The following is a 12,848-nucleotide window of genomic DNA, read 5'->3' on the forward strand; positions in this document are numbered from 1 at the left end:
AGAGCCGATCGGCTGCTCTCCTGACAGGGGGGGGTCTGTGCTGATTGTTTATCAGCACAGCCCCCCCTCGGATCCTACCCAGGACCACCAGGGAAATCAGCTACACTGAACCACCAGGTATGCCCCCTAGACCCCCAGGGAAATACTAATCAGTGCAAAGGCAGCTGCCAATGAATGCCCAGGCAGCTGCCAATCAGTGCCCACTCCAATGCCTACCACTGCCAGTGCCACCAGGGATGCCTATCAGTGCCGCGTATCAGTGCCCATCAGTGCCATCTACCAGTGCCCATCAGTGCCACCCATAAGAACCCATCTTTGCAGCCTTTCAGTGCCCATCAGTGTCGCCTATCAATGCCCATCAGTGCTGCATATCAGTGCCGGATATCAGTGCCCATCGTCAGTGCCCGCTCATTGGTGCCACCTCATCGCTGCCGCCTTATCAGTGCCTTTCAGTGCCACCTTTTCAGTGCCCATCAGTGAAAGAGAAAACTTACTTATTTACAAAATTTTTAAACAGAAACAAAAGCAAAACTTTTATTTTTTTCAAAATTTTCGGTCTTTTTTTATTTGTTTCGCAAAAAATAAAAACTGCAGAAGTGATCAAATACCACCAAAAGAAAGCTCTATTTGTGGGAACAAAATGATAAAAATTTAGTTTGGGTACAGTGTTGGATGACTGCGCAATTGTCATTCAAACTGCGACAGCACTGAAAGCTGAAAATTGGTCTGGGCAGGAAGGTGTCTAAGTGCCCGGTATTGAAGTGGTTAAATACCACCAAAAGAAAGGTCTATTTGTGTGAATGACTGAGTATTTGTCATTCAAAGCGTGAGAGCGCTGAAAGCTGAAAATTGGTCTGGGCAGGAAGGGGGTGTAAGAGCCCTGTATTGAGGTTGTTAACATGCACGTTCAGGTCTAGCGTAGTATAAAATGCTTGGTAGTTAAATAGCTTTTTATAAAGCTATACGTCAGACCAAAAAGAGAAAAAGACAACAGGACAAATATTTGGTTTTCAAAGAGGGACAGTCCCTCAAAATAAGAGTTGGGAGCTATATACAGTACTACAAAAATAAGTGTTGTCCATACAGTTTAGTAACAAAAAATAAAGCACAAATAGGTTATAATGCAACAAAGTCTACCAAGTCAGCAGCATAACGAATTGGTAAGTGTGCTAAAATTCACACCGAAATTTCCAATAACTAGTGTGTGAACTGAACGGTAAAGAGTTAAATAACCACAGCATGGCTTACGCAGAAAGCATGAATCCCTCCTCCAAAAATGTATTGACCGACACATAACCAATGAAGATACAGGGCTTTAAACCTTTAGCCAACCAGCGGCGACGGTGTGGGGTGGGGCGGGGCTGGTGAGATCACCAGGAAGAGAAACGTCCTAAACACAGAGCGAAGGTGGGTTGGTTCCGCATTTCTTTATGATCGTGTCTTTCTAACGAATGGCTACTCATTAAACAATTAGAGTTTGCAGCTGATTTGCTTCGCCAGCAAGAATTAGCAGGTAAATTTCAGGGCGAAGGTCTTTACTGAATGGCATATCTGACGATCAGATAGCTGGCATTCAATACATTTGTTGCTTGCCTATAATTTCACTTATGTATCTGCAGTGATGCACAGTGGATAACATGTTGTTATGTGTCTGGTGGCATCCTTGTGTACCTACAGTGTTGCGTAGTGTTCTCTACCTAATGGCGTTTATGCAACATGCAGGTCTTACATTTCTGTAATGCTCGTGGCTTCCTGTCATTAATTCCTATCAGTTTGCTGTGTTAAAGTCAACCTAAGCTGTTACTCAAAAAACAAAAAAAACACTTACCTTGGCTCCAGCTTTTGGGAGAGACAGGAGATGCCCCCATGCCTTGCCTCCTGGGAGTTCAAAATACCATGAAATGTATTCCAGCATGTTGAAGCCAGAGCTAAGGCTCCATTCACACTAATGCTTTTTTTTTTTTTTTTATGCTTCTTGCAGAAATGCAGGTGTAGCAATAACTCTCAGTGGAGCTGCTGGTTTAAAGCGGGCTGTTACCTTCACTCTCGATACCTCTGTTTCACCAGCACCGGGTCTAGGGTGCCGTTGAGTTTACCTCTGGACGATATAAGCATCAAACACTTGAGTATGTTTTCCAATGCTTTAACCACTTGCCGCCCGCCCTATTGCAGAATGACGGCGGCAAAGTGGTTTGATATTCCTGATCGGACGTCATATGATCAGTCTGACACCCTGCAACACCGATCTAGGTAAAGAGTCTCTGACGGAGACACTTTACCATGTGATCAGCTGTGTCCAATCACGGCTGATCACGATGTAAATAGAGCCGGTGATCGGCTTTTCCTCACTCGCGTCTGACAGACGCGAGTAGAGGAGAGCCAATCGGCTGCTCTCCTGACAGGGGGGGGTCTGTGCTGATTGGTTATCAGCACAGCCCCCCCCTCGGATCCTACCCAGGACCACCAGGGAAGCGATCCACACTGGGCCACCAGGTATGCCCCTAGACCACCAGGGAAATACAACTGTGTGCCCAGGCAGCTGCCACTTCAATGCCTACCACTGCCAGTGCCACCAGGGATGCCCATCAGTGCCTCATATCAGTGCCACGTATCCGTGCCCAGCAGTGCCGCCTATCAGCGCCACCCTATCAGTGCCCAGCAGTGCCGCCTTTTATTGCCCATCAGTGTCACCTATAAGTGCCAACCAGTGCCGCCTATCAATGCCCATCAGTGCTGCATATGAGTGCCGCATATCAGTGCCCGCTCATTGGTGCCACCTCATTGGTGCTGCCTTATCAGTGCCCATCAGTGAAAGAGAAAACGTACTTATTTACAATTTTTTTTTAACAGAAACAAAAGCAAAACTTTTATTTTTTTCAAAATTTTCGTTCTTTTTTGTTTGTTTCGCAAAAAATAAAAACCACAGAGGTGATCAAATACCACCAAAAGAAAGCTCTATTTGTGGCAACAAAATGATAAAAATTTTAGTTTGGGCACAGTGTAGCATGACCGCGCAATTGTCATTCAAACTGCGACAGCGCTGAAAGCTGAAAATTGGTCTGGGCAGGAAGGTGTCTAAGTGCCCTGTATTGAAGTGGTTAATGAACAAGTAATAAAGGAAGTAGCAGGAAAGAGGCAGAAGGAAAGTTGCAGGGAAGCTCAAATACCTTTTCTTAGTATTCTTTAGAACATTATTTGGAATTGAACACTTGTAGTTGGATGCACTCCCCTTGTGGGATTCAATCTTTGCCCGCCTGGATAGGCCTCTCTCGCTTGCCTAGCAGCCAGTACGTAGCACGAACAAAAGTCTCTGCCACAGACTTGTCTGGAATAAAACCTGTACGATCCTCTGCCACAGGATGTATTGGTTTACGATGAATGTCAGACACAGTACTTGAACCTTTAAGCCAACCCGGTAGTACTATGCAGTAAGACTACTTCAGAATATGTCCTCCAACCGAGTCACCAGGCCCCTCTCCAGACCAGCACTCTGCATGATCCTTCCATGACGGGTCCTCCCCTGGGATCTCCTCAGTTGTCCAGCTTCTTCACTCAGGATAGACAGCTCAGGACCATTCCTCTGCTGCTGTGGTAGGCCCCAGACAGGCTTCTGGGCCCACCCACACGTCACAGCGACGTGGGCGTCCGGAACGGAGGACCACTAGGTGGTACTCTCAATGCATACCTGTCGGCCAGGAGGGCCAGCAGGTGGCTGAAAACGACCCCTAAACATGGCGTCTGTCCCATAAATACCCTCTCAAAGAATGCAACTTGGAGGACCACCTCCACCGAGTTGTCTCCGGGACAGAGGAGCACTCATACGCTTCAACACGTTGCCTTTCCAACACCAGCCCATGGTGACGACACCCACCGGCGCAGTGTGGAACTACATGCAACTCAGCCAAGCTGGAACGGAGGCAAATCTAACTTCACCTAACAAGTAACCCACAAGATTTACCTATCAGTGGTAGATTAAAAATCTACCAGCGCTACACAGGACATTGTTTTTAACATGGGTTCCTATGGAACATGTTCACATCAATGCATTTCTGTGCTTTTGGGAAAGGGTCAGGCACTTTTTTCCCTGCAGCGTTTTGTATGTAATAGACTTCAATGGACCCGCAACCAAAAAGCAAGTACTGAGTTTTTACTGCACTTTTGCTGCGATTTGCTTTTTGACTTTACATTCAATGTACATAGCTGGTTGCTAAGGATGCGGTGGCTTGCTTCCCGACTCGCTCCTTAACAACTGATGAGTCATCAGCTGTCAGCAGGATTCCCTGCTGATAGCTGAATGTTTTGGGGGGGGGGGGGGGGGTGTGCTTTTGGGGCTTCCCAGCAGAGACAACAGGCTCTCGCCAATGATCGGGACCTGGGACTCCCTTTCCCAGTCACCTGATTGCTGTGATAGCCTCTGGCAGCCCACCCATGTCTTATGCACTTATAGACCGCCCTATATCAGTTTTACTGCTACAGGGTGGCTCTCCTGTGTAGTGTGTGTGTGTGTGTGTGTGTGTGTGTGTGTGTGTGTGTGTGTGTATCCTATCTGGTAAAATGCACATAATGGTGATCTGTTATGTAAACAAGGCAGATCTCTGTTCTGATGGGGGGAAGGGATGGATTTTTATTATTTTTTTTTTTTTTTTTTGTTCCTGCCAAGTAACAAAATTAATCTCTTGCCTTTAGTAAAAGCACCTAAAGCCTTGTACACACTGTCAGATTATTGGATGAATTTTTGTCAGTTTTTTGTTTGGATGCTAGTCTCAAATTGAAAGTGAAGAGGGTATTCACAATCAGAAAATTTTCGGACGACAGAATTCAATGTCAGAAGTGATGTAATGTGTTGAATTGTTATATCGCCCTGCCCATTGAAATGAATTGGCAGCGCTGCCGAAGCAGCTGAAAAGCGCTTCAGCAGCGCCGCAACACGGGCCCTTTTAACCCCTTGTTAACCGCTTGGGTGTTAAAAGCGCCCCGCTCCTGCCCGCAAAGTAGCGCTATTAAAGTGCCACTAAAACGCGTGACACTTGAGAGGTCCAGGTGTGAAAGGGGTCTTAAAGAGAAGAGAGGCGCCTTTAAGTGTAGCAATATGGTTACATTTAACCACTTCAGCTCCGGAAGGATTTGCCCCTTAATGACCAGGCCGTTTTTTGCGATATGGCACTGTGTCGCTTTAACTGACGATCTTGCGGTTGTACGACGCTGTACCCAAACAAAATTTACGTCTTTTTTTTTTCTCACATATAGAGCTTTCTTTTGGTGGTATTTGATCACCACTGTGTTTTTTGTTTATAGCGCAAAAAATAAAGACCAATTTAAAAAAAAACACAATTTTTAACTTTTTGCTATAATACATATCCCCCAAAAAATATAAAAAAAACAAATTCATCAGTAGGCTGATATATATTCTTATTTTTGGTAAAAAAAAAATTGCAATAGGCGTATATTGATTTGCGCAAAAGTTATAGTGTCTACAAAATAGGGGATATATACATATTTATAAATTATTTTTTTTACTAGTTGAAGTACTCGGTGCAATAATATACCATCTAATATATCCTGTATAACTATTGCACACATGTATTTATCTGCCTAATCCCTATAGTTGCCAATCTGTATGAGTCTGATAAGCACAATGATATAACAAACACCTCTGCTTAGTAAACAAGTTACATTTATTTCCCAATAAAATAGGAAACTAACACTAAAGTATTACAATGTTACATAGCTTACAATCAGAACACAATACTATACTAAACAGCATATCTCTACAACATATAACAACAATGTAATATCAAAGATACTTATCACACATGGTTTCATCTGCTGGTTCTGGATGATAAAGGGGGTCTGGGCCACATGGAATTTAGGCCCAAGCCCTCAGTCAGAGCGAGGTCCCAAGATGGCAGAGGGACACCCTTACGGCAGGCTTCTCAGCAACCAAGAGACAAAGCAAAAGCCTGTGTGTCCCTTTCATTCAAACATACACGGCCACTCGTAGTCACCCCCATTTGCCTTTTATCCAATATACATTGCCGAGAGGTATCCCTTCAAATGTCTGCCCATTCTCCAGGAAGCATGCTATATTGTCCACCAGTGTCAGCGTCTCTATTAGCCCTGTGTCAAATCTCAATAGACATCTTGGCAGCAGTGGTCTCTTTGAATCTTGTAATCACACATGTCACAGCAGGTGGGCTTGAGCCAAGGCATTGTTCTTCTGATCACAAAGCTTTGATGTGTTTCATTCCTACCTGGCTGTGTCAAACAGGAAGTGAAATACCAGAAGTAAGATATTAAACCATGTCGCTATCCAACATATCCCGCTTTGCGCCTAAAGGGCGCATACCACCCTTCTTCAGGCACGGCTCCTATTGAACAGTCCATAACTGTTTTCTCCCCAACATGTGTTTCCAGGCCAGTCCCTATAGAACAGTCTTTAACTGTCTTAACGTGTTGTGTTTTTCAACATGTGCAGAAACAGCCCCTATGGAACGCATGTTGTGCCTCTCAACATAGGCCTCAGCCCCTGTGGAACAGTCCATAACGGTCCTAACGTGCTGTGTTTCTCAACACGTGCCGCTTTGCTACTGGGTGACACACCAACATCATTCTTTCGTGACAGCTCCCATGTCACCATTCTGTATCTTCTTCTTTCTAACATCTTCATGAAGGGGTATAAAACAGGCAAGGGGTGTACATACACTCACCATTCACCAGCACACATCCAGAGCAGCATCTTAACCAGCTTTCAGATATAGGGTCTCGAGGAGGGCCTTCTGCCAATATTACTGGCCTAAAATACACCTTTATCACACTATACCATAACATGAATCAACCCATTACCATAATATATACATATATACCTATGACCCATCAGATTACTCATCCCGCTCCCAACCTCCTATAACTCCTCAGTGTAGATACGGGCCGGGATTAGGAAGGTTCGCTCACAATGGCCTTTCCTATGGCGATTCTGGCATCTCAGCGTTATTGCAGGGCTCTGACTTGGCAGCAAAGTCTCTAACTTGTATGCAGAGACCCTACCGTCACTTCGTCCCCCAGCTTGCATAGATAACTGGGCAACCCTTCTATATAAATATCAAGTCTAACAACACATATAAATCTGCAACAATGACTAAACCCACACAATTACATCCCTGTGCCTGGATTTAAGAGACCATGCCCAGGGTATACCATGCACCTCTACCTATGGTTAGCTTCAAGGAACCCTCTAGTTCCATGACTAACGTTATATCTGTATTCTTTAGGACGAAGAAACTCGTCTATGTCCCAAATAATACCCAGGTGCTTCCTTCCTAGCAATGACCTCTCTATCCAGCACACAGAGTGCAATATCTTCCCAACATTTTTCGCTCACCACCTTGTATTGACCTGGCATACAAAGGACATCATGGTCATGCTTCTGACCAAGGGAAGTATCAACCTGCCTCCAGGTTCCATCTTCAACAGCCTCAAATGCAACAAGATAGAATCCCCAGTCAGTAAGCCCATTGATGCCACCAAATATACAGACTGAGTCTGCACTTCTGTACAGCATAACACCTTTCACAATCCAAACTGGTATAGCCCATCCAGGCATTCGACCACCACTTTGGATTAGTGTAAGCGACGTGTTTTGGCAAAGTCTTACTGAGCGGTGATGCTAACTCATCAGGCCACTGCCCCTCATACAGAGACTGTACAATCAGCTTAATGCTGGTTGATAATTCCACCTGCCACTGCGTGCACGCCAGAGCCAATAACAGATTTCTGTCCTATACCATCCCATTCTCTACCAACCTCTCAACATGGTTGACAAAATCTTGAGCCACTTTAACCTGGGTATTTATGTGACTTTGTTGAATGCTATCATGGATGCCATCAATCTGTCTGAGTAACAAAGCCCCGCTTAAGTTATGGCTGAGAGTTTGTTCCTCAGAATACTGATGTCCACTCCATTAACAACACTCATCCCAGCTCCTATTCCCCCAATATAGTGCTGAATACATCCCTCCTCTTTGGTTACTCCTCAGACATAAGCGTCCTGTGTCCACACATCTCTGGGAGTAAGTCACTGGTATAATGACCGTACTTGATTCAGTGTATACTCAGCACATATAAGTAATAGGTTTCTAGCAACCACTGTGAGATGTTGCAGTGTCATGTGGTGAAGGCATACTGCACCCTGGTAGCCAGCATTTTTGTTCCCTTTATCCAACGGAGCATGCTCCTGTGTGTATTCACCGGCCTTCCCTGTGCCGGGTTTCAACCTCTCAGGTGAAACATCAACCAGGCGTATCCCCCCATACAAGGAAATTTTCACCCCATTGATGTGTCAACCTCTAGTCTGGCCAACCGACACCTTATTATGTATAAATGCCAGTCTCCTGGGTATCTGCACCATATTACTTCTGTTACGTTAATACATGTCATACATTAAAAACCCTTTCTTCTTTCAATTCCTCCCTCCAATAAAAAAAACATATTTTACATTTCATGTTCTGACGGATTGGATGTGTATATTCCTTCACCAACCTCCAACCCATTGCACATGTATTAATAGCATGTTTGCATTCATCGGGAGAGACTCCGGCAAAAATGTTGTCTTGTTGATGGGCACAGTCCTTCAGATTTAGCATCCAGAGAGATTGTCCAAGTAAAGTTCCGGTGTTTATGCACATTACCCAGTATATTCTGGTCAACTCCAACCAGATTTGGGATTTGTATTTGGAAGCTTGCTAGCAAGTTGAAATGCATGCTGGCTTTTTATACCTCTCAGGAGTTTACAGAACCCAGAAGATCACAAGAAAGTTTTTTTCCACAAGGTTTGATCTACCTGATATCCCCTGAGGAAGATTATCTTTAATCGAAACGCGTTGGGGGAACGAGTGTCCATCCTTCATCTAGAAGATTCTTGGTGAGGAGATGCATTTGGGATCCGTTCTCAGTAAAGACCCGAGGCTGGGGTAGATAGCCACACGCTTATACGATCTCACAGTTTTTTTTAAAGGTGGAGGAACCTTTCTGTCATCACGCTCTTCCGGGTGATAAGGTCGCATGTCTCACACCGCTTGGATGACTGTTAATTCCTCCTTTGAAAGATTACTCTGCCAGTGAACTTTTTACTCTATGCACTTTGGAATTGGACTGTACATGTTCATTGATTTATGGGTTATTTCATTACATTTGATTTATGATGACAATCAAATTTTCTTTTCACTGTCGGTCCACATCATATGGGTGCACAATCTGTATTTATTAAGGTGATCACATTGGTTTAATCTCTATTTCAATTCATAAGTTGCAGCGCAGCTATTTTTGTTTTTAATGTACAAATACTACCAGGCGGCTTTATTAAGCTATTTGATCGATTGGAGTAGACATGGAGATGGGAAGTTTATGACCGGGCCTGGAGCAGGCTCAGAGCAGTGCTTTACTGTAACGAGCCGCTTGGTGTTATAAAGACCTTCCGACTATTTCGAAGGCACACCCTGTGATAGGACCCACCCTAAAGATAGACTTTGAGCTTTTTTCTAAGGGTAAACTTTCGGCAATAATCTCACCGTTGTTTCCAATACTGGGGAATCCCAAGTTAGAGCCAGGTCTGAGGAAGGGAAATTTTACGGCATTGATGGAACAGGGATCTTCCAGGCCTCTCATTGTTTAACAGGGGAAGCAAGGCCCACGATATTTTCATTGACAACAGGATCTTTACCATATAGTAAAGCAAATATGTAAAAAGCCGCGCTTTAAAAATAATCAATTAAATTTAAATTATTAAATAGTCCTTGTGATTAAACGTCCAACACCAAATAAAGTGAGCAAAAATAAATGGTGAAAAAAAAAATACTAAAAATTGTTGTTTTCAATGATCAATAGCTGATAGTAGAAGTTCAGGTAACACAATTCCTGTTAGATGAAATGCTTACCAGATAGCAAGCCAAATAAAACAGGTGGCTATGAACCCAGCCTGGGCCTTTGGGGAACCTTTCCGGATACGTCCTGGACAAATTACACTCACAGACCGAATTGGATCCACGAAGGTTGTACCCAAAAAAATATTAGGATAACATAGCGTAATACTGACACAAATATGTAGTATTAAAGAAAAAAAGTTTTTAATATAAATATATATGTGACACTCCACCAGTGATAAATCATACACCATCCAGTGCCTATAGGCACAAACGGAATAGTAAAGTGAGTGACATCAACCATGCATGACAGTGAAGAATCTCCTATATGGAGAACTGGTGCAGAAAACCATCCAAAAAGCCGCTTACCAGAGTTAAAACCAAAGAGGCATGTGTTTGACCACCAGATGACAGATGGGGAAAAAAAGGAAGGGATCTAAGGCCGCTTAGCAGAATTAATATAAAATTGGGAATATAACTGATCAACAGAGAATAAGTGGAAAGGAATACCAAGGTGCAGCAAACCGCATGAAAGTCCTGCTTACCAGATAGCAGACTCTATAATGACAGACTGATTTGTTCACAGAACCGGCTTCCTGGCATAGGGCTGCGGGGATCCATTAGAGATTAGACCATCCATATCACGGGCTCCGCAGTACACATATGGTAAAGAATGATGGCAATAGTGTAATACATAAAAAATATTTATTGTATATAAAAGAGTAACACAGTGTAGCAAAATAAAAGCGCAACGCCGGCCGGCATACGAACAAGCTCCCGTCCTCAATATGGTAGCGTGGTGACGTCAGCACGTTTTTTAGGATCTTTACCATACTGTTTGGATTTTTGGCGTGCTGTACAGCTGAGGCATTTTTTGAACACATTGAATCCAGCCAAGTAGTTATGGGCGCACTCTAACAATCTTTGAGGAATATTGTAACGGAAGCGGTGTACTCCACCAAACCCTTTCTAAAACGTACGAGCTGCTGGTAGCACCCTCGGAGGACTTTAGGTTACCCTTTTTTAGGGGGTGGGAGAGAGATCTGGGTCAAACCTTTACGGAAGAGCAGTGTACTAATATGATACACAATATATTTGAGTCGTCAATCTGCATAAGAATGCAGGAGACAAATTTTAAGATTCTGTCCCGGTGGTACCGCACCCCAGCATTCCTAAACAGATGCTACCCGGAGGTATCAGATAATTGCTGGCATTGCGGGGGGAAGGAGGGGACGATAATGCATATTTTTTGGTCCTGCCCCAGAATAGAGAACTTTTGGAAGGAAGTCCGGAGAATTGCTCAAAAATTTAGTGATCAGGAGATTCCGGAGGATCCATCTTTCTTCCTATTACAAGATACTAAAATCCCAGTTAAATCATATAAGAAATCTATTCTTCATCTGCTGAATGCAGCTAGAGCACGTATTCCACTCACTTGAAAGCAGGCACAACCACGAACGGTAGGATTGTGGCTTAAAAGAGTAGAACAATTGAACCTTATGGAAGATTTGGTTTGGACATCCTGGCAAAAAAGAGGGACATAGCTGAAAACATGGTCTCCATGGAATCTTTTCATTAATACAGAAGAGGGGGAAAAAAACCTTTTATAGATGTAAGTTCTAGTGACTGAAAACAGAAGATGTGGCCATTGGATTCTTGGCAGGGGAGGGGGATGGGGAGGCGGGAGATGGGCTCTGCTCCTCCCTCCCCTTAGGGGTTTTATTTATTTATTTTTTAATTTATATTTAAAAAAAAAAAAAAAAAAAAAAAGAGAGAGGTAAGAGAGAGTTAGACACTTAAGGAAAATATAGATAGAACCCCCCCAGGACTGAGTTAGAGATATTTTGATTAGAGCCGGTTCACACGGGGGCGACTTGTCAGGCGACCTAGCCGCCTGACAAGTCGCCTCCCGTTCTGTACAATGGAACCGTTCTTAGACTTAGAAGAAAGGTTCCTGTACTACTTTGGGGGCGACTTGCATAGACTTCTATACAGAAGTCGTCTTGCAAGTCGCCCCGGCAGTCATGTGCAGGTCGCCTCGGCGAGGCGACCTGCAAGTCGTGCCGCGTCTAGTGTGAACCGGCGCTTAGGGACGGGAGAGGATCTCTGCCTTAATGCGTTTGGGGGATTGTAATGAGGTTTTGACTTTGTTGTAATTAGAGAGCATGGTCTTGGCTTTAGAAGAAAATTTATTTGTATATTAGATTAGCATATAGACATGCATAATATGTTATATTTGATGTTGGTAAAGTGTATGCCTTTCTTCCTCTTAAATCAGTAATAAAAATATTAAATATGTAAAAAAGAAAAAAAAAAAAAAAAAAAAAGTTAAATTTTAAAAGCAGCAGCAAACCTGCTGACCTTACATGGTTGCTAATGTGACAGAACACCTCTGATTTTCACATTTAACGTTAAATGTGAAAATCAGGTGTTCTGTCACATTAGCAACCATGTAAGGTCAGCAGGTTTGCTGTTTCTTTTAAAATTTAACATCTAAACAGTCCGTCCGATCTACAAATACTGTATTTATGCATATAAGCTCCGTTTTGTGTTGAAAATAGCTGTTAAATCTAAAACTCCGGTGGGTGTAACAAGATGTCCGCTTGCCCCCTTCTCACTCTCTCATTACAGTACTGTGCAGGAGTGTGGGGTGTAGCAAGATGGCGGCGACGAATTGTCACTTCCTGGTGAGACAGCGGCCGCCGCCGGGTGTACCAAGATGGCCGGCGCTCCGGAGTTAGGCCGAAGCCGCGGCCTTTCCTATGGCCGAGGCCACAGAGCGCTCCGTGGATCGTGGGTGTGCCGATCCGCGGAGGTTGACCCTCACGGATCGGTGACGACCCGTTGCACCCCTAGTATCTGTCAAGTTAAATCGTTCAAGAGAGGTTTTAAAATGTCCCGTGTACATTAACCACATGCCGACCGGGCCATAGC

At 43.9% G+C, this 12,848-nt stretch overlaps 1 protein-coding gene across 4 annotated transcripts in view; it reads left to right on the forward strand.

Moving 5' to 3' along the window:
* The first annotated feature begins 1,333 nt into the window (after positions 1-1,333).
* MBOAT7 (membrane bound acylglycerophosphatidylinositol O-acyltransferase MBOAT7) overlaps positions 1,334-12,848 on the forward strand; it is a 784,148-nt gene continuing 772,633 nt past the window's right edge. Inside the window, exon 1 of one of the 4 annotated variants that reach the window (XM_073602276.1) lies at positions 1,334-1,407. The gene's annotated coding sequence lies outside the window, so the exon portion shown is untranslated. Of the gene's footprint in view, positions 1,514-12,848 lie in introns of all 4 variants that reach the window. The other 3 variants (XM_073602279.1, XM_073602277.1, XM_073602280.1) reach the window with 3 other exon arrangements.

Source organism: Aquarana catesbeiana, linkage group LG10 (genome assembly GCF_042186555.1).
Source record: "Aquarana catesbeiana isolate 2022-GZ linkage group LG10, ASM4218655v1, whole genome shotgun sequence".
Taxonomy (NCBI): Eukaryota; Metazoa; Chordata; class Amphibia; order Anura; family Ranidae; genus Aquarana; species Aquarana catesbeiana.